This window comes from Neofelis nebulosa, chromosome 7 (genome assembly GCF_028018385.1).
Source record: "Neofelis nebulosa isolate mNeoNeb1 chromosome 7, mNeoNeb1.pri, whole genome shotgun sequence".
In the NCBI taxonomy this organism is placed as follows: Eukaryota; Metazoa; Chordata; class Mammalia; order Carnivora; family Felidae; genus Neofelis; species Neofelis nebulosa.
The window spans coordinates 113108466-113130168 of NC_080788.1; the positions used below are offsets into that span (position 1 = coordinate 113108466).

A 21703-nucleotide genomic window follows, 5' to 3' on the forward strand; every position below is an offset into this window, starting at 1 on the left:
GTAGAGCAAATCATCCCAGAACATAGTGGCTTAAAACAACTATTAATTATTTGTCATAGTTCTGTGGATCAGTAACGTAGGTTGGGCTCAGTAACATAGGTTGGGGGCAGTTTTATTGTGGGAATTGTCTGGACTCACACATGTGGCTGTAGTCATTTGGCAACTATATGAGGACTTGTGAGGGTAAATTCCCCTTATTCACACATCTGGGACTTTGGTGCTGGTTATTGGCCAGGCCTTGTTCTCTACAAGGTCCCTTCCTGTCTAGTAGCCCAGCCAGCGATATCTTATGTGGTGGCAGAAGCATTCCAACAAGGTGAAGGTGGAAGCTCCAAGACCTCTTGAGGCTGAGCCTTTGAAATTAACACATCATTTCTGCCACATTCTTAGGTCGAAGCAAGTTACAAAGCCAGCCCGGATTTCCGAGATGGGAAAATACACTCTAACTCTTGCAGAGAAGAGCTGCAAAATATTGTGCCTCCCTTTTTCAATTTCCCACCTCTTCCTATTGCACTTAGCACGAGGTTCAAATTTCCTGCTGTTTATGGCCCTGCCCCCTCTCTCTAACCTACTACCGCTCTCTCCTTGGCTCATTACAAACAGTTGTTCTCTTTTTAGGGCCTTTGTATTTGCTGTTTCCTCTGCCTAGAATGCTTCTCTCTCAGAGCTTTGGGAGGCTGAGTTCTATTTTGTCTCTAAGTCTAAATGTCAGCTTCTCAAGGAAGCCTTCCCCAAGTAATTCTCCCAGTTACTTCCCACCTGTCTTATCCTCATGTGGACCTTAGTAATATAAGGAATCATCCATTCATTCATTACCTGTTTTCTCACCAGAATTTAAACACCATGAAAGCATAGCTATTAATTCTCCAATTCACCCCTGTATCCCCAGTACCTGGAATAGTACCTGGTGCCATGTAGGTGCTCAATAATGATTTGTTGAAACAAATAGCTGTGCAGTGTTTACCTTTATAGCTTTGAAAATCCATATCACCTTAGAAGACAGGACCAAAAAGAAGAAAAAATCAATCTCCATTCTCAAAGTTGAGATAAAAAACAAAACAAAACAAAACACAGTGGGTTCTTTTCCTGCAATTAGTACACATTGCCACCAAGTGGCAGTGTCTTAATCATTTTGGGCAAACTATTGGGCAATGTTTTTCTTTAGATTCAAATGATGTTGTTTGCCCAAGTCCAAACATAGTAACTTATTTTCTACTTTTTAGTTATTAACTATTTAGTATACTTTTTTCTTGGGGGGGAAGGGGTGGTGCATGAGTGGGGGAGGGGCAGAGAGAGAAGGAAACACAGAACCCAAAGCAGGCTCCAGACTCTGAGCTGTCAACACAGATGTGGGGCTTGAACTCAAGAACTGTGAGATCATGACCTGAGCCAAAGTCAGACACTTAACCAACTGAGCCACCCAGGAGCCCTTAGTATACTTCTTAAAATTGCTGACTTGAAACAATAGACAATAAAGCTGTTTATTCTCAGAGAATAAACATTTTTCTTAGGGGCACCTGGGTGGCTCAGTCGGTTGAGTGTCTGACTTTGGCTCAGGTCATGATCTCATGGTTCGTGAGTTTCAGCCCCGCGTTGAGCTCTGTGCTGACAGCTCGGAGCCTGGAGCCTGCTTCAGATTCTGTGTCTCCTTCTCTCTCTGCTCCTTCCCCGCTCATGTTCTATCTCTCTCTGTCTCTCAGAAATGAATAAACGTAAAACAATTTTTTTTAATAAAAAAACAAAAAGAGCCATTTTTCTTAGAGAAACATTATTTTTTTCTGTGTATACATTAGTTATCAGTTACCATTAAATATAACTCTTCTCCCATAGCCATGCTCTGAATAGTGTGTTCTTTTTACTTTATTGTAATTTCCATCTTCTAGCCAGTATGCCTCAAGGCTGACATGTGGAGCTGGACCTTCAGGCTAGATTTATACTGCAAAGCTTTGTGGCTTCTCTCAGATGCTAGCTCCATCCTCATTTAAAGCCTGCTGATGACTTAGTTCCCCTTGTGTTTCAACTCCTTTTTTTTCTCAACCCTAACTCTTTTATTTCTCTTCCCTGTAACAAAATTAGGAAGAGAGAGAAAAGCACCTATTCCTTTATCCTGAACACATGATTCTGCCTCAGGTTCTTCCTAATACAAAGAAAGTAATTTCTACTTGTCCTTAAATAAGAGTCAAATATCTCCCTTTATGTTGTTTTCCCACTGGGAGTTCTTTAAACTAGTGATCATGTACAACAGGACTTAGCGAAGCCATAGCAATGGTTCCACAAGAGGCAGTTTATACAAAGCATTTTTTTTTGATAAGAGTTCCCCAGAAACTCTTTTTCTAACAAAAGAGATAGCGCTCTTAAAGGGAAAAATGAAGCAACATTTAGACAAAGCTCCTGATTGGGCATCTAAGCTCCTCTGAAGAGTGCTGGTCCCAATCGGTGGCTAACCTCATGAGTCAGCAGCAGAGATCCACCGTAAGTCACTTTAATATCTCTGGGACCACGTTCCTTCACCAGGCATGCTGGAGTTCAATAAATGCTCACTGAGTGCTCAACAGGAGTGATCCAGACCCAGGGCATTCCACAGCACAGCTGCCCAATCCAATCTAAAGGGTGATTTTTTTCTTCTTTCTATGGTGATGGCCTACTCACCATGAGTGGGTGATGGCCCACTCAGTTTTTGGATATTGCTAACAAAATCTGATCACCCTGAGTTTCAATGTCTTTTAGAATATGTATATGCAATCACCACTCATTAGGACAATATTGGTGTGTGGCGAATGTTGATTGAATGAATGAAAGAAAATGACCAGAGTTCATAGTGTTAATTTATATCAGCGTCCTCTGATATTTTTGTATTGCACACCCCATTAGTTAAAAAGTAAACAATTCCCTTTGGGTGCCTGGATGGCTCAGTTGGTTAAGTGTCCAACTATTGATTTCGGCTCAGGTCATGATCTCGTGGTTTGTGAGTTTGAGCCCCGTGTCGGGCTCCACACTGACACTGGGGTGCCTGCTTGGGATTCTTTCTCTCTCCTTCTCTCTGCCCCTCCCTTGCTCACACTCTCTCTCAAAATAAATGAATAAACATTAAAAAAGTAAACAACCTCAAAATGTATATTATTTATTTAAAGGTTATTCAGATATACTACAGTAGTAATGTTTTCTGTACATGAAAATATACACAAAAATATAAATTTTAAAAAGGATAAGATAAAGAAACAAGTAATGCTCTTAAGTAATTATTTTATTATTGGCAATATTTACTCTCACTAAAATCTTTTACATATTATTAACATTCTTTGTGGGAACAATGCAGTTCAGTATGCTGCTTTCTGTTTTAAAATCTTGGTTTAGGACTTTGTGATACAATCATTCAATGGTTTCATCCTAAGTTTGGTTTGTTTTCTTACTTGGTTTTAATTGCTGTCTGAGGTAAAAAACACACTTGATAGATCCAAATGGAAGGCTTGCACCATCAGCCCCTCTTACTAAATCATGGTATTCTTTGCTCAGTCATGTTCACCAATTATGCAAATGTTTTGTGGAAATTCAGCTAATACCTTTCTGTGTTTTCTGAGCTCAACCTAATTTTCTTATGAATGAATCAGAAGGGACACTGATGGAATATAGCTATGTTTTTATATTTTTGTAAAATGTGTTCAAGATTGTGTGATTGATTTTTAAATGCTAGAAAATCCAGTGTCTTAGTGTGAAGACATGAAAGATGTCATAGGTGGTGCCTGTGTCGTGTTCAACAATGTCACATAATGATGAAAACAATGGTTTCTCTATAGCACCAGCTTCTTCTGAAGGTCGGTTACTTTCTCACTCATTATTAAATTGCCACTTTTACATTGAGGAACAGATTAGGGGTGTGTGTGTGTGTGTGTGTGTGTGTGTGTATTACGTATGTGTGTATTCTACTTGTTAGGTAGAAATCTAATCGTTATTTGACATTATTTAAAAGATCAGAAATTTGACAAAATTGAATTTTTGCAAAAACACCACCAGCAGCAAAACACAAAATTGCATTTTTGCAAAAACACAACCTCCTGTATGACCACTCTTAAGGACTTTGCCACAAGATAACCGGCAAACCTCTCCGCAGTACAAATGATTTGCATGATCACTCCACATGTCAGTACAAAAGAAATATTTTACTACATTGCAGATGATCTCATTTTTGTAAAATTAATACCAACCCTTACATTCTCTGTTTCTGTATGGTCTCGCTACTCAAAGTGTGGTACATTGACCAGCAGCAGCAGCAGCATCACCTGAAGCTGGTTAGAAATGCAGAATCTAGGACAGGTTAGGACTTGTAAAATCTACATTTTACAAGACCTCAGGTGGCTCACACACACGTTCAGGTTTGAGAGTATTGCCCTATGAAATTCTGACTTCTACTTCTTTGTAAGTTTGTGTTTTTGTTTGTTTGTTTGTTTATTTATCATCCAAGTTAGCACATGGTGCAACAATGATTTCTGGAGTAGGTTCCTTAAGCCCCTTACCCATTTAGCCCATTCCCTCCTCCCTCAACCCCTCCAGCAACCCTCTGCTTGTTCTCTATATTTAAGAGTCTCTTATGTTTTGTCTTCCTCCTTTTTGTATATTATTTTTGCTTCTCTTCCCTTGTGTTCATCTGTTTTGTATTTTAAATCCCTGATGAGTGAAGTCATATGATATTTGTCTTTCTCTAATTTTGCTCTGCACAATACCCTCTAGTTCCATCCACATAGTTGCAGATGGCAAGATTTCATTCTTTTTGATTGCTGAGTAATTCTCCATTGCATATATATACCACATCTTTATCCACTCATCCATCAATGGACATGTGGGATCTTTCTGTACTTTGGGTATTGTCAATATTGTTATAAACATTGGGGTGCATGTGTCCCTTCGAAACAGCACACCTGTATCCCTTGGATAAATACCTAGTAGTGCACTTGCTGGGTTGTAGGGTAGTTCTATGTTTAATTTTTTGAGGAATCTCCATACTGTTTTCCAGAGTGGCTGCACCAGTTTGCATTCCCACCAGCAGTGCAAAAGAGATCCTCTTTCTCCACATCCTCACCAACATCTGTTGTTGCCTGAGTTGTTGATGTTAGCCATTGTGACAGGTGTGAGGTAGTATCTCATTGTGGTTTTGATTTGTATTTCCCTGATGACGAGTGATATTGAGCATTTTTTCATGTGTCGGTTGGCCATCTGGATGTCTTTGGAGGAGTATATATATTCATGTCTTTTGCCCATTTCTTCACTGGATTATTTGTTTTTTGGGTGTTGAGTTTGTCAGTTCTTTATAGATTTTGGATACTAGTCCTTTATTCCTTTATCTGATATGTTGTTTTCAAGTATCCTCTCCCATTCCACTGGTTGCCTTTTTGTTTTGCCAATTGTTTCCTTCACTGTGCAGAAGATTTTTCTTTTGATAAGGTCCCAGTAGATCATTTTTGCTTTTGTGCCCCTTGCCTCCGGAGACGTGTTGAGTAAGAAGTTTCTGTGGCCGAGGTCAAAGAGGTTTTTGCTTGCTTTCTCCTCGAGGATTTTGATGGCTTTCTGTCTTATGTTTACTTTCATCCATTTTGAGTTTATTTTTGTGTATAGTGTAATAAAGTGTTCCAGGTTCATTTTTCTGCATGTCGCTGTCCTGTTTTCCCAGCACCACTTTCTGAAAAGACTGTCTTTATTCCATTAGATATTTCTTCCTGTTTTGTCAAAGATTAGTTGGCCATACATTTGTGGGCCCATTTCTGGGTTCTCTATTCTGTTTCATAGATCTGAGCGTCTGTTTCTGTGTCAGTACCATACTGTCTTGATGATTACAGCTTTGTAGTATAGCTTGAAGTCCGGGATTGTGATGCCTCCGGCTTTGGTTTTCTTTTTCAAGATTGCTTTGGCTATTTGGGATCTTTTCTGATTCCATACAAATTTTAGGGTTGTTTTTTCTAGCTCTGTGAAAAATCCGGGTGTTATTTTGATAGCGATTGCTGTTTGTTTGTTTGTTTGTTTATTTATTTATTTATTTATTTATTTTGAGAGAGAGTGTGAGCAAGCATGAGCAGTGGAGGGGCAAAGACAGAGGAAGAGAGAGAATCCCAAGCAGGCCCCTCAGCATGTGGCCCAACTCGGGGCTGGAGTCCACCGCAGTGAGATCATGACTTGATTCGAAATCAAGAGTCTGTCTACTAACTGACTGAGCCACACAGGCACTCATTTGGCTTTCATTTCTTTGCTGCAATATCTTGCTTAGGACAAATGAATTAAAGAATTTCACACATGGGGCAAATCTGTAGCCTGACTTGCAAATCCTTTTTTCCTCCAATCAAACCACTTGTTCCTTTGGTGCTAACATTCACTAAGTTTTCTAGAAGCCATTTTCTATGGAGAATACATCTTCTTAGTGCCTCATTCCATTAGTGACTCTCTCTCTCTCTCTCTGTCTCTCTCTCTCTCTCTCTCTCTCACACACACACACACACACACACACACTTTGTTCTTACAAAGTTCATTATTGAAAAATAACCTAGTAATACCATTAACTCAGACATCTGTGCTTTCACCCCAAAGCATAACAAACCTCCCACTCAGTATAATTCGTCTGTACACATTTCTTCTAACCTTCAACCATGTTTTCTGTGCATTTTTAAATACTATTTGCTGATCAAGGAATCCATTCTAGTTTGTGACCGTATTCTTTTCCACATCTGTTTCAGCCATTTTTACCATAGAAGGAAGAATACAGAAAAAATATGCATGATCTTTTGCTTCTTCTAAGAAACCCTTAAAGATGCTTCTTAATTGTTGTACACTGACATTTAAAAAAAATAGTGGATTGGGCGTCACCCAACCTAAAATAATGCCAACGCTATTTTAGAAGTTTGTGTCTTCATTCTGAATGCTTACTTTTTGGACATTCTGCTACTCATGGTGACTTCCTACTCACATGCAGCCTAACATTTGAGGCAGATTAATGACAGTGGATGTAAACATGTATTTCAAAGAATCATCGTTTCCATGTTTTTCATTTGGCTGACGTCTCGTCAGAAGTGATCAGATCACCACTGCTGCACCTCGCAGCGTGGCTGACCCAGAGCCATTTACGTGCTGGGCTCATGGTCAGCTGGGCCATTTCCACATTGTCTGTCTGCATAAACCTTCCAACTGCTATTTCTTGGCAGGAAACTTTTAAAGCCAAGTGTTCATTTTCTGAGAGTTAGTTTAGTTAAAATCGGGTACTATATTCCATCAGTGTCCCAACAGGGCATATTTCACACTACACTGAAGTGAAAGATGCCACGTGTAGAGCCCCAATTTATGTCAGCACAAGGTCCATAGGTGACACCCGTGTACACCTTGGTGAATTGTTTATAAAATTCACAGCAGCATGCTTCAGTTCTGCTTCCAAAGCAGAGGTGGGTATATGTAGAATGGATCTGCCTGGAAATAGGAGGAGAAGGGCAAGTGATGGTCACTTGGGATGGTTGAAGCCGATGGGGAAAACATCCTCATCACAGACTCGCCTTCCTGACCCCCGGTATAACCCTTCAGTTTGGCCCTGGGAGATCTGGCTTTGTAGATAGGAGCTCATTTCTTGCCTGTCCAGGTATAATATGGATGTAACCCACATCTGTCTTGTCCTCTCTTTGGCAAACACTCCTATCTCCCCACACACGCTCTTAAACTCTTCCACAGTTCAATACTCTTTTCTTGTAAACAAGACTTGGAGAGAATATTTTTTTTCTCTTGCCCAAAAGCAGATTCAACCTACTCCATCGAGGTGGTAGAGGGCTTTCCCCCTCTCTACAAAAGCAATAAAGCTGACTTTGCTGTCGTTAAGTTTTATAAGGTAGTGCTGACCCTATCACGGACTGTTCTCCTCCAGACTGCTTTACTCATTAACCACAGCTGAGTGTTAACCTTTCCAGACATAAATAATACAGCAGCACCTTGGCCTGAATGGAAGAGGGAATGGCTAAGCCTTTAATTTGTCTTTTTCCCTTGGATACTTGCAAACTTCTTTTTCTTCTTGTGTTTGACAAAATGTCAAAACCGTATTTCTCTTTGTGTTAGGAGATTCTTCATCCAGCCCTGAACCTGTGCTCTCTGCCATTTAACTTTGCAACATGTGTGGTGGGTGACTCAGCCTTGTGACGTGCTTTCGCCAGAGAGATATTAGCAGACACGACCAACAGGCTGCAAATGGGTGTGGGCACTGGAGCTTGCTCCCCTGTGCCTCCACAATCACCAGGAGAATGACAAGCTGTGCTAGCCCACAGGTCCCAGGATGAGGCTGAGGTTCATATGGAACAGAGTACTTCAGTCACTCCAGTTACCATAAACTCATCCAGATTAGCTGACAACTGCTGAGTCTCAGACAGGGAAGTCCAGCCAAGATCAGTGAGTGAAGCCACCTCGCTGACCCCAAGTTGATTCCAGAAGTGAGAGCATAAACACTGGTGAATGCGCCTGGGATTCTGTGGTTCTTGGGTCTGCCCTTCTGTCTAAAGCCTGCCCCACCCCTGCACTCTGGACCCAGGCAAGCCCTCTTGTCAGGGACCCCTCTCTAATCATCACCCTGACTCCTACTTCCTGAGCCCCTTCTTCCTTATTGGCTTTTTTCTCATCAGCACTGGAATCATCTCATCTCTCCTATCATTTGCTCCTTGTGTCTTATCACCCTCCTCCACTTACCACCTCATCTGCCCTTCCCTTTACAGGTAGAATATTGAAGGAGAAAGTTAGCCCTGCCCCCAGGTTCCACTTCCCACCATCCATTCACTCTGCAATTGCTCTCCTGTCACATTACCAAAACTGCTCCCGTCCAGGCCACTGGAGATCTGCTAGTTACGGAACCATGGACACTTGCCCTCCTTCACCCTTTTTCTCCCTTCTCTCTCCCCCTTCTCCTCTTACCCCTTCACATATTCACTCTGGCATCATATTTTCCTGGTCTCCTACTTCTCTGCTGATCCTCCGGTTGCCTCATTATCCTTAGGCTGGTTCCCTCAGGGTCTGTCCTCAGATCCTCCTCTTTACTCTCTACCTGGGATAATCTCATCCCATTCCCATTGTCTCTGTTACCAACCATAGGCTGGGGGCTCCCACATTTCTAAGTCCTGCCAGTTCCCTGTACCATGCTTGAGAAATGTATGTGTAAGAGTCTGTTGGAGAGCCCAGAGACAAATGTGAGATCTCTACAATTTAACGCAGTGGTGTCCCCTTTAGACCCCCTCTTTCCCCAGTGTCTGCCATGTAAGTGAACACTACATCTCTCCCAGCCAGTAACACAAGCTTTATTTAGGCTTAGCTTCTCTCCTGCTTCCTTTTCCCACATTCAACTCATTCTCAAGTCCTGCTAATTCTACCCTCCTAACACATCATCAGTCATTCACTGCTCTCTATCTCAACGTCAGCTACCTTAGCTCAAGCCACTTTTATCCTTTGACCTGATTGCCTTTCCAGGCTCCTAACTGGCCTCCCATCCTCACCTTTCCCGGCTCTAAGCCATTTCCCATACTGCTACTAACACCATCCTCCTAAAATGAAAATTTGATCACCTCATTCCTCTGCTTAGAAGCTTTCAATGATTTTCCACTGCTGGGAATCACCAAAGTCTCTTTGTGGTCTGGATCCTTGCTTACCTCTCCAGTGTAACCTCTTGACATTCCCTTCCTAAAACTAGTGGAAGCCATAAAGAGCTACTTGCAGGGGCACCTGGGTAAACTCAGTTGGTTAAGTGTCCAACTCTTGATTTTGACTCAGGTCATGATCTCACGTTCATGGGATTGAGCCCCACATCAGGCTCTGCACTGACAGCACAGAACCTGCTTGGGATTCTCTCTCTCCTCTCTCTGCCCCTCTCTTGCTTGAGCTCTCTCTCAAAATAAATAAAGAAACATTAAAAAAAAAAAGAACTATTTGAAGTTGCTCAAGGGCACCGTGTTTTCTCTCTCTTGCAGCTTTTGTACCTCCAGCTCTGCCTGCTTGGAATAACCCACAGCACAGACTTGCACTGGCAGGTCAGGTATGAAGCATCCCTGTATCCCCCACATGTATTGGCACATCACCCCCACCCAGTCTACTACTTACAGTCTCCCCTCTCACTCAGTGGCCTCCTTCCTTGTCCATCAACCGTGTGCAAGTCCTGGAAGCAGGGATTGTGTCTTGTTCATCCCTGCATCCTCAGAATCCACCACATCTGGGAACATAGTAGGTGGTCAATCGACATCGGTTGACTGATTTGACTGAGAAAATAAATTACTTAATTAATATGCACATGAACCACAGACCTCTCAACTGAACGCTTTTCTACCTTGTATACTGTAGAGGGAAGACCTTTCGATTCCTCAAAGATTTCCTCTTCTCACCTATCATCTACAAATGGGTTCTGTCCTTATTCTATTGGTGGTATCTTTAGGTCCTATAAAAATGTTTACAATTCTTTTATGAGCTGTCTCAGAGCAATACACTTCTTAAGCTTCCCTTGTCTCTAATGGTTGCCATATGGGGACGTGATACACTAATGTTTGCTTCAATAAGCTGAAGTTATTGTTAAAACAAACTGAACCGCCTTCAGCTCACCTCCCATTCTAAAGGGCCCACTAAAATTGATTCTGTGAAATAGGCTTTTAAAAAATATCCTCCTTAAGGACAAAATATAAACAGGGGAGGGCTGTTAGCTCAGAAAACACAAGCCTATTTGGAGACCACGTTTGTTTCACTTGACCATACAGGAGGTGATAACATCACTGTCATAAAGTGGTCTAAACCTGTTTTCATCCACACTAATGGACCCAGAGTTCTCAAAGATTCTGAGAACAAAATGATGCCAGATTCAGCTTTGAATGACTTGGGGAGTGACCCAGCTATGACATGCCCACAATTCATGTGTCTGTGTGATGATGGGGACAGTGCACATAAGGACTATAGCACAAAATTTCTTGTTCATTTGTACCATAAGTTCTCCATACTGATAAACCAGAGTACCACAATTCTGTATCTAAAAGCTTTTCTTAGGATGGCATGAAACCTATGGATTATGCCAATTTATACACAAACACACACATATATTTTATAATATTTGTCATGTAAGCCTTCTGTTTACTATCTTCTAAGACTAAGAACAGTAAATAGCTCCAGACTGACTATTTTCTTGCAATATGACCCATTTGGAGTCATATTGTGAATTGAGGGTTCTAGAATCACTATCAGGAAAGCACTTCAAGACTGGAACTCAGCTTCAATACGGAGAAGAGAGTTTTGACTCTCTAGCTCCTGTTGGTAGAAAGCCTTGGCAGTGGTCATTTGGCTGCATAGTTACCTTGAACTCTGATTGCTTGTGTCCACTTCCAGGGTGAAATGTATCCTCAGAGGCCTGAAAACATACCCCAGACAGGGAACACAGATGGACGGGCCAAGGAAATGCATCAAATAGACCTGGAAAGGCAGTGGAGGTTCAGAGCGAACACAGCCCCAGGCAAGGTACGGGGAGAACCCAGTATATTATAAACATATAATATAATGTTATCATGATCTATGCCAGACCTTTTGTTTTTGGACTGAGGAAGTAGAGTTCAGTGTCTGCAAAGTTCTGAATGAATGTTTTCTCTCCAGCCATAAAAGTCGTAGGAATGGAGAGAATGACCTCCAACGACTTCAGAAGCTAGTGGAGTGTCCAAACTCTCATGACTATATACTCCTATCAGTTAAAAAAATGTATATTTATTTATTAATAGATTGCAAGCATGTACTACCATACTAACATAATGTGCACGTGATAAAGCATATACAAAAAAAAAAAAAAAGGAAACTAAGTAATGTCTGAGATAAATGTACAGGGCTTCTAACAATTTCTTCCCACGTGATACGAGATTGCCGTTCATGCCTCCTGTTGTGATGAGGGCTGTCTCTGCTAATGGTGAAGAGCTTTAGCTACTCACATGCCAGCCCACAGAGAACAAAAGGAAGATCAAGTGAGTGAGAAGTTGGAGAATTCTTCAGAGAGGGGATTATACGTGGAGATGTGGACTTCCATTTCTGGAGATGCACTGGACCAGAAATTCTGATAACCTTTTCACTCCAAACTAAACAAGCAAACAACAATTTTTTAAATTGAATAATTTAAATAATTATTTATGAATAATATGTTTTAAAAATTCAGAACCCTTGGGGCAGTGGAGAAAGACTCAGGATATAAAAATAAAGTGGCCATGGAAGACAGCAACTGTCCTTAAGGGTTTCTCGGACCCCTTCATCTATTTCAGTGCCTTGGGTTTCGTGGCCATGCTGTGGGAGACGGGCAGTTGGAATGGCAGGGGTTCCCCACACACTACTCCCTCAGTGGAAGGAAAGAAAATTCTGCTTCACAAGGACACAAACGAGGAAACTTGTCTGAGCCTGCCTTGGCCCTTGGAAAAAGAAAAATCTCTCCCAAATAAGTATCCCAACCACAGAACTGTTTCCAGGCAGGTCTGGGGCTTGAATTTGCACTATCTCTGTATACGAAAAAGCATGGAGATTAATTACCAGGAAATTAGTTCAGCCCAATGTTGAAAGCACCCTGGCAGATGGCAGCAGCACAAATGCAAATTCTTTCTGGAAGAACAGAACTTTGTCAGCCCCAGTCTCCTGGGGTTCCCATTGATACAGGCCTGAGAAACGGGCATGCAGAGGAGAGAGAAGGTCAACCAGAGAGTCAAGCAGAGTTTCCCAAAAGAGATGGTATAGAAAATAGGAAGAAGCAGTATTAGAAGAGTAGAGGCTGAGGACTTTCCAGGTTGGAATCACAATAAATCCCAAGCAGGATAACAAAGAAAAAAAATCCACACTTTGACACACTTTTGTAAAATTGCCTTCACCCCGAAGGCAAAGAACAGATCTTAAAAACAGACAGAGAGGGAACTTGGATCATAGGAACGGCAACTGACAGCCACAAGCCTCTCCAACAGCAACACAGAAGCCAAAAGTAGAGGAAACCCAGTTCCAAAAGGCTGAGAATCAAAAATGGTATACCCTGTGAACATGTCTTTCACGACAATACAGAGAAAGAAAAAACATTTTTCAGACACATGTCAAGAGAATTCGCCACCATGAGAACCTTCCTTCAATAACCTCTAACCTTTGAGCGATCCCTCTCATTCTGAGAACAGTTCTCACAGTGCTGATCCAGACTGGCAGGAGTCGTTTCTACAGGAGAAGATGGTCGCCTCCCTTCTGTCCCTCTCGCACTTCCTGTCTCGGTCCCCTGTGCCCAGAGCTACCTGAAAGGGCTGGGTGTATTTCTTCTCTCCCTTCTCTTACCACATTGTTGACATGACATTAAGGAGCCTCCTGAAGGATTGTTCTTTTCCTTTCCTGAATGGGCTGTCTGCACCAGATGTTAGAAATCACATTCCATCCAGAAATCTCCGAAAAGAGGCCCTTTCTGGGCTCCCCACAAGGCAAGGTCAGAAAGGCCTACGGGGTTCACACAAGAAAGAGAAGGCTAACAAGCTTTGTTTTCCAGTCGGCCTGATATTCATCCCCATCAGCAGTGGTTCAGTGTGCTCATCACCAACCTGTCTGGGTGACGCTAACAGCACCGTCAGGTGAAGTGAGAGGGGCACAGTGAAGAAAACACCAGGAGGCATAATTAGAACGAAGCGCTAATAACTCTGCCCATCAAAAAGCCCCTTTCCTTGTGACTCTGGGCGCAGTTCATTAAGCAGCGCTGCCAGCTGGAAAGGAGCAGGCAAACATGGGCCAGGGTGAGCCTGTCCTTGTCCTCGAGGCTGAGAGCACCTCCTTGCAGCCCAGCTGCCTAGAGAGCTCGTGGACACAACGTGCAGCTCAAAGCGACTCATGATGTCGGAGCTTGGGACCAGTCCTTAGCACCCCACCATGGGGTGACTCTTCTGAAGTGAATTCGCTCCAGGATGGAGCCCTGCAGGGCAGCAGTAGCCTGCAGAGGTAAGATCGGCTTTTCTCAGGGAGGCTGAGCATCCAGTACGGCAACACGCATCACAGGACAGAGGTTCATGCATAAAAGGTTCAGGCAAACTACAAGTGTCTGACTAATTTTATGATTTCCAAATAACACAGCCATTCTGCCGTCCTTCACAGGGAAGAAAAACTCGGGCATGATTCCTGCCTCATTTGCTTCTTGGAACAAACTTGCTAAAACGGAGATTATTGGCATTCTTACTTTACAGATGGAAGGTGCTGAAGGGGACAGTGAAGGGGTCAATGCCCTGTGGCTGGTAAGCTCAGAGCCCTAGTCCTTTCTATGCAAAGACAGAGCTTAGTCCCACAAAGATGGTAGCTCCTAGCCTGAGAGGTTATGCAAGTACATAAAAAAAATCCTATTAGTATTTATGGAGCTCTTCCTTTGTGCCAGGAACACACACAGGGTTTTACATGTGTTAATTCTTTTAATCCTCACAGCCTCCTAGGAAGTAAGCACTATTTTTATTCCTATTTTACAAAATCGGAAAACTAAGGCCCTGAGATGTTAAGTTTCTTGCCCAAGGTCATAGAGCTAGTTACCCCTCCAGAGCCTTTGTTCTTAATCCCTCTTGTGAGTATCACATTCTTTCATCCCTCCTTCCTCTTTCCTCCAGCTCTCTTCTTCCTCTTCTGTCCCTAAATAAGGTGCTGGTAGGTACTGAAATGATAAACCAATATAAAGAAAATTTTCAGGGAGCCCGGGTGGCTCAGTAGGTTAAGCGTCCAACTCTTGATTTCAGCTCAGTCATGATCACATGGTTCATGAGATTGAGCCCTGTATCGAGTCTGCTTGGGATTCTCTCTCTCTCTTTCTCTCTTTGCCCCTCTCCTGCTTGTGCGCACATGCTCTGTTTCTCTTTCTCTCTCAAAAAAGGAAAGGTTTGTTCATTGTTTTTTCTTTCATCACCAGTGCTGTCACCTACTAAGTTCTCAACCTGGATGGCATCTTTGGCCATTTTTTTCTGAGGAGGGAAGGATCAGCATTAAGTGACTTAAACTCAGTCACTCTTGAAGGCACCACGAGCATGAGACCTAACAGGTACTTTGTGACTGTGAATGAAAAGAAGCCTGACTGGCCAGGACTTAACCCATGTCTTGGCAGTGTTAGCCGGGGCTGGAACTAATGATCCACAACTCCATCTCTGTGACCTAACCCGGGGCTGGCATCCACAATACACCCAGGTGCAGAGCCCCCGCTGGCTGCCCGCAGCCTGGACCAGGTTCTGTCCTGGCAAGGCTAGCAGAGCAAGCCTGCTTGTGCTCTCCTCACCGCACCTCCCCAAAAAGCAGGTGTACAAGTTGGCTGGCCATCAGAGGAGATGACTGCCCCCCTGGTGTCACATGTAAGGTTTATTAAACTGCAGAGCATCAGAACTTCATTTGTGACTGGCCAATCCTCAGCAGCCTACCTTTGTCATCCGTTGTCACTGACTATGTTTCACTGTCACAGCTTTATTAGGATGCGGCGACACCTTGCCATTGCTCCTTTGTTTGGGCCCATTGACTGGACCATATGTCTGAGGAGTCTCTGCCAATAGATCTATCCTATATTAATTGGCTCTGCTTTGGATTCTGCAAACGTTGCCAGGCTAGTCATGGGTAGAAAAGGTGTCTTCAGGGGCAAAGATATAGAGGAATGGATAGGCCCAAGTTTTTTGGCCCTGAAGTTTATATAATTGTGAGGACCCTCTTTAAGAAAAAGAACACATTATGAATATGAAATTTTGGGGCCCTTGCAAGGCCCTTGGAGGGACCTATGTGAGTGGGATGGGTGTGCTGATAATTAAACTTCATTAGCTTCACGGTAAGAGTATCTCTTGTGTCAGGTGATCCACAGATGGATGGAAGCAAGCCTGCCACATCTGTGATTGCCATTGGGGTAGACCTCTGCCGTGGCTTGCTTGAGGGTCTGTCTATGGAAATCAGTCTTCCTGTTTAGCACTTAGCAAAGGAGAACGCAGGAGAAAGAAAAAGATTCAGTTCCCAACACAACTTCACGAAAGAAGAAAGTCAATTGCTCCACCTAACAGAGCACAAGCCACAGAAAGAGTAGAGAAAACAGAAGTGTCCAGAGAGTGAAACAATCTCTCACTGGGCCCCTAAAACTCATCAAGAAATGAATCAACACTATTTTGGAAGGAGGAAGAGGGGCTGAAGTAAAGAACTAAAATATTGTTCACTCATCCCACTAACGAGTCTTACTGTTGTCAGTAGGTAGAGTCATCTCTATGTTGGCTATTTGCTATTTGTTCCCCATCTGCTGCCCCCTTATATTGCTTTCATTCACTGTCTGCTCATCTCTACTTTGCTGTTAGCCCAAAAAGCTACCAGTATGGGTTGCATCGCCCAGGCTCCCTGGCCCTCTGGCCTACAGTTGGTCTTGGCCATTGGGAAGCACCAGCAGGAGACCAGAGGTGAGAGGACAGAGAGACTGGGGTATTTCTTTCCTGTTTCTCCCTGCTTCAGTGTCATAGTTCTGGCAGGGGCTGAGCCATTATGCCTCCATGATTACAGTTCTCATGGGCTCTGGTCACAGGCCTAGAGGCAACAACGACTTCCCACTGTTAGTGTCTAGGTGCCTCAACATACAAAGGACTGTCAGCTTGTCCAACTGAGGCCTCTTATGACTTTCTTTCATAGAATGAGAAGGAGGAGGAAAGAAAGAGGGATGCACAGAAACAGGGTAACAGGCAGAGAGTAAGATAAATAAAGAGAGAAACATACCTGAAATGATTAAATGAGAACTCTTTTTATTTGCTAAAGTCAGCTTGGCCATTCCCAGCCAGCATTTCTGAAGGATCTTTGAAATAGAACCTAATGTAAAATGTTGATGATTTGTAAAAGCTGCGGGGATTCTTATGTGGAAATAAAGGGGAAGAAGATCACACTTGGTCTTGAAAGGAGATCTGTTGTTTTGAAGTTGGAAGTTGCACTAAGGGTGGCCTTTTGGCAGAAACATTTCTCTCAAGTCTTTAGAAAGTGATGAAGGGTAAATAATAAAGATTCCATCTTCCTTTGGCTGCTGGTGGGTCAGAACCGTTTGGGCTAGAAGAGCCTGCTGGAGAGCTGAGATCTTAGCCACTGTAACCTCAATTAGTCATGGAGCTTGAACAAATTCCTAAACTCCAGTGACTCCATTTCCTTTCCTGTGAGATGGGATTGATGATGCCTATTACTTCCCCAGTGATGCTTCATGAATGGAAGCTCGCATAAATATCACACTGTACAAGTGCAAAGAGGACTAGTTCTTTTAGCAAACTGATGATACTTGGTCCAAAAACAGAGATTATTTTAAGTGTTACAATCATACAGGTTTTCCATGTTGGAGATTATAGCAATGAGAGTCCTAGCAAGAAACAAAATACAATGAGGACACTCATTGAACAAAAAGCCTTCTTACAAAGGTGTGGTCAGGGAAACAGCAAGGCATGTTGAAACACCCAGAGACTACAAAGAGTGGGAAGCCATTACTACCTCTAGGCTTCTGACCAGAACCCAGTGAGAGCTAAAGCCATGGAGGTAGGGTCACTCAGGGTCACTTTCAATAAGAAACTCAGCCCTACTTCAAAAAAAGAGGGTAAGAGGTGAAAAATGCCACCACAAATCTCTTGGTTGTTTTCTCTTAAGTCTATTTTGGAAGTAAGTGAACGTATCTATTATAAGTCAACTAACTTAACAGGTAAACATTGTTACTGACATCACAGAGTTTGTTAACTTTTATTCCAGAATAAATTGTCAAGGCTTCCTTAAATAACAAACATTTGGCTTATTGAAGAATATATACTCATTTAAAGGGGTTTCTGACTTGCCTTTTTTTTTTTTTTGAAACTTAAACATGTCGATGGCTAGATAAACATACCTGAAAAGTAGCCTTGGCCCACAGCTTCCTTACTGACCAGTAGTTCTTCTCTTTGGTGGTGGGTTCATCTGCCCCCTGACCACTAACCCGATATCTATTCTCCACTTTATCTCTTAAGAAGGGAGGCCCAGTGACCCAACTGGAGTTCCAGGGTTGTTGATTCAGCTCAGAGGTTGGATAGAAGCTTGTGGTTCTTCTATATAGAAACTTTCTCTTGTCTGCTTCATAATCCCTCTCTCACTATACATGCCCATAGAGAAAGGCTCAATAACTTTGTCCAGGAACTTTCATGGAGGACAAAGCCCTTCACATTGGCCATAGGGTCCCTGAGGCCTGTCTGTGCACTGAGCTTTTTCCACAATGAGAAATAGATTCTCAAAAACTGCATCTAAAAATATAACTTGCTATTGATTATCTTCCTGCATCAGGGAAGGCCAAAAGACATCAAAATCTTATGACCAAGAGAAATCCAATGAGCAGATGCCCTTTGCTCTGGGCCATTAGTTTCTTTGACCCTGCTTAGGGATTCTGTAAATCACCAAAAACAAGGAGAGTAAACACAAGGCGAGGGTGAGGCTAACCATAGAAGGGCCACTCAACCCACCATATTCCTGATCTGTCAGTATCTTTACAACTCCATGCCTTGTGCAGGATGCCTGAGTGAAAATCTTTCCCCAGGCTAAAATTCTATACCTGCTAGGAAGTCAGATGATGAAAACAAATGGGAAAATAATTGAACTCGGGCTGTATTTGAGCTGCAAAATTTCAGAGATGAGTTCCCTCAGCCTAACTTGATATGAAGAATACAACTTTATTACACAGCATCTATGACTCTGTATCTAAAAATTCTTTCAGAGCAAATTTATTTGTGGTTTGGACAATTTGAGAGTTTCAGACCAAGGAGACACTAATGTCTTTAGCTGAGATTTGGAATGAACTGGAAGTCCAATGAAACACAGATACAGTCTTCATGAAGGGGTCTACATGAATCCTGCTGTCTCAGCTTCAGGACCTCCTACACTGGAACCTACCTTGACTATCCTTTTGGTTTCCCATTCTCTGCTATGGTTTGGCTTGTCTTCCCTCTGGCTCAGGCTACACTTGTCTGAACTTCCCTCTGGCCTTCCCAGTTCAGGTCATTCAGACTCCATGAAACTTGGAGATAGTTTAGGAACTGCCTTACTGCTGTCCTTCTCAGGGAACATAAAGCCAAGCCATCTGCTGCAAATGAGGGAATGGAAACTACAAACAGGGACAGGGTAGAGAAACTGAGGCAACTGATAAAGGATTAAATTAGTCATAAGAAAGTTTCAGGTGCTAAGGGGTTGGCATTGCTCATGCATAAGGATGGCCCTACAATGGGCGTTCATAGGCACCACTAAACAGCAGACCTTGAGGAAGGGGTAGTTGGACTGGATTTTTTAAGTTGGGATTGTCAAGGTGCTGATTATCAGTGGAAAGATGATGCTCACTGGGCAGAGGAGAGGATTGGGAAGAGTGTTTGTGAAGTAACTACCAATGAAAAACATAATGGTCCAAAAGGAGGGATTGTCAGAAAGCACCAATGGACTAGAAGGCCCAGCAGAGTCAGAGAACTAGAAGTCTTGAGGGATGGAAAAATGTGTCTTGTGAGACTGGTAACACGTGAGAGAAATAGGAAGACAGCCAGGAGTGAAAATTCCAAATTTCAGGCAGCACGAAGGGAGAGGGAGGAGGTGGCTTGGTTTAGGGTGTGGCCATGGCAATTGGTGGACGAGGGGAGGGAGGGGTCTGGACTGGGGTGATCGGTGGCCAGTCCTTGTGGACCTTGAGGTCAATTAGCCTAATGGCAGGGACAGATCTTTCCAGAGAACATGGAGCTGGTAAATAGCAGTGACTAGAGCCCAGGCCTCTGGGCTCCCTTCTTTTGTGTGCCCTGCATTAATAAGCACTGCCCACCCTTCCTGCTAACATTGGCACCAGCTCACAGTGGAGAAAGCTGTAGGAAGCCCCACTTAGGTCTCAAATTCCAGGTGTCAGGATGGCAGCCCCCTCCCTGTTCAGGAAGACCCTGGGGTGCATCTCTCTCCATGAGGTTGAGAATCCTGACTCCTGATCCACCTTCTCATTCCAGATTAAGTCTTTAAAAGTACCTACCTAGAGGTGAGCCTGGAAAAAATGATGAAATGGACATTTTCTTTTTTTTTTTTTTTTAGATGAGGTTCTTTGTTCTTTTCTCCTGGTTAGATCTTGTCTCCTCCATGACCCTGTGTCTGAGCTAGAGATGTCACAAGTGCCAGTCCTCAAGCAACACGGAATCAGAATCTCAGCATTCTGCTTAGTTCCAAGTTAACATTCCTGGCATCCAATCAAAGTGCTCATTTTCTGGGGCATGTTCAAAAGTCAATACCACCATCAAAAACAGAATTTAAAAAATTGGGACAATGTTTTGTTTTGTTTTAACGGAATTCTCCTCTTCAAAATGAAAATCTAGCTACCAAGAAATGGCTACCAGCCAGGAGAAAGGGACACTGTGATCCTCTGTAAGTCACACTACCTCCCTGGGCTTTCTCATCTTGAAATATCTGAGGTCTCTTCCAGCTTTAAACATATGAATAGAGTTAAATTATTAAATAGCTTTCATGGACCCCAAAAGAAAAAGAAAAAGTCTGGTTTAGTTGTCGTTGTCATTTTTTTTTTAAGAGACGCTGAGAGAAATCCTGCACCAGTGTTGTTCCTATTCACCTCATCATTTCCTTTTTTTTCATTGCATCTCACATCTCGGCAGAGAGTTTATCTTTACTCTATTTCCAAAATCTCCCATATTATTCTCATGGTGTCTGTTTGACTCTATTCACTGTATTGAAGTTTGGAATACTGTTTTCTTGAAAGATAACACCCAAAGCCAAATTCTTATAAAAGACTGTCGCTTCGGTTTGAAGAACAGAAATGAGTTAGCAGTAAAGATAAGACCCTCCCTTCATGTTAAGACCAAAGAATTCTGAAATCTTTAAGAAGCCCAATTATTAACTGCATACTTCACTGACGATGCCAAAATAGATACATTATACTTTACAGTAAAGAAATATCACCTTTAGCAAAAGGCAGGGACAAAAAGTCCATTTAATCATCACTTATACAAGAACTTGGAGTCCCAGCATGACTTATCCCTTATCGCTTCAAACATTACGTCATTTATTCCCAGCTCTGTTTAACTCCCTTGTGTTGGATGTCTTCCTTTACTGAAATTGATCTTTGTTAATACCAGGCATAATGTGTTCTTCATTTCTTAAAGGAAACCGATGGACTCTTGCCATGACAGGGGATAACTGGAAATCTATATACTCCGGACACCGATTCCCCATCAATACACTGAAATGTCTTTTCTTTAAAAATAACAGCCCTGCATGAATGTGATCACTTTCCCAAATTAGTGTAATTGATGCACCCTGAGACCTTAATGATTCAGAAAGTGCATACTCGAGGGATATTTAAATAGCTATTTTGTAGGGAGATAAAATATGGGCCAATTCACTGAACACGCATTCCTTCAGTTTAGGAAACACTCAGAGCTCGGCTGAGGGCTGGCCAATGTGTCAGGAGGGCTGCTGTTAAATGACAAAGAGGGCAAATGATTTTGTACTTGCATTATCTCATCCTTTTCTAGGCCTTCAGTGAAGGATGTGCAAGACTGTGCATTTGAGGACGTGACAATTATTACAGCAGGGATTATTAAAGCAAGTATTACCAAAATGGAGATAAGACTCAGTTTTCTAGTCTGCAAATTTGGGATGATAATAATTTTTACTTCCTGGGGGTTGTTTGCTGATTTGAATCTAAATGAAGTGCCAAAGCATTATTGGGTCTGTAAAATAGCTC

The 21703-nt window shown here is 42.6% G+C and overlaps 1 long non-coding RNA gene across 2 annotated transcripts; it reads right to left on the reverse strand.

The window, feature by feature from the left end:
• Positions 1 to 3228: 3228 nt before the first annotated feature.
• Positions 3229 to 21284, reverse strand: LOC131517364 (uncharacterized). Of its 2 annotated transcripts, none has more exons than XR_009264552.1 (4): positions 19982 to 21284; positions 11324 to 11439; positions 10093 to 10201; positions 3229 to 7440 (listed from the first exon to the last, which is right to left on the reverse strand). It is a non-coding gene; the product is annotated as an uncharacterized LOC131517364 (long non-coding RNA). The 2 variants fall into 2 exon arrangements; XR_009264553.1 differs by lacking the exon at positions 19982 to 21284 and adding an exon at positions 18877 to 19072.
• Positions 21285 to 21703: the final 419 nt, after the last annotated feature.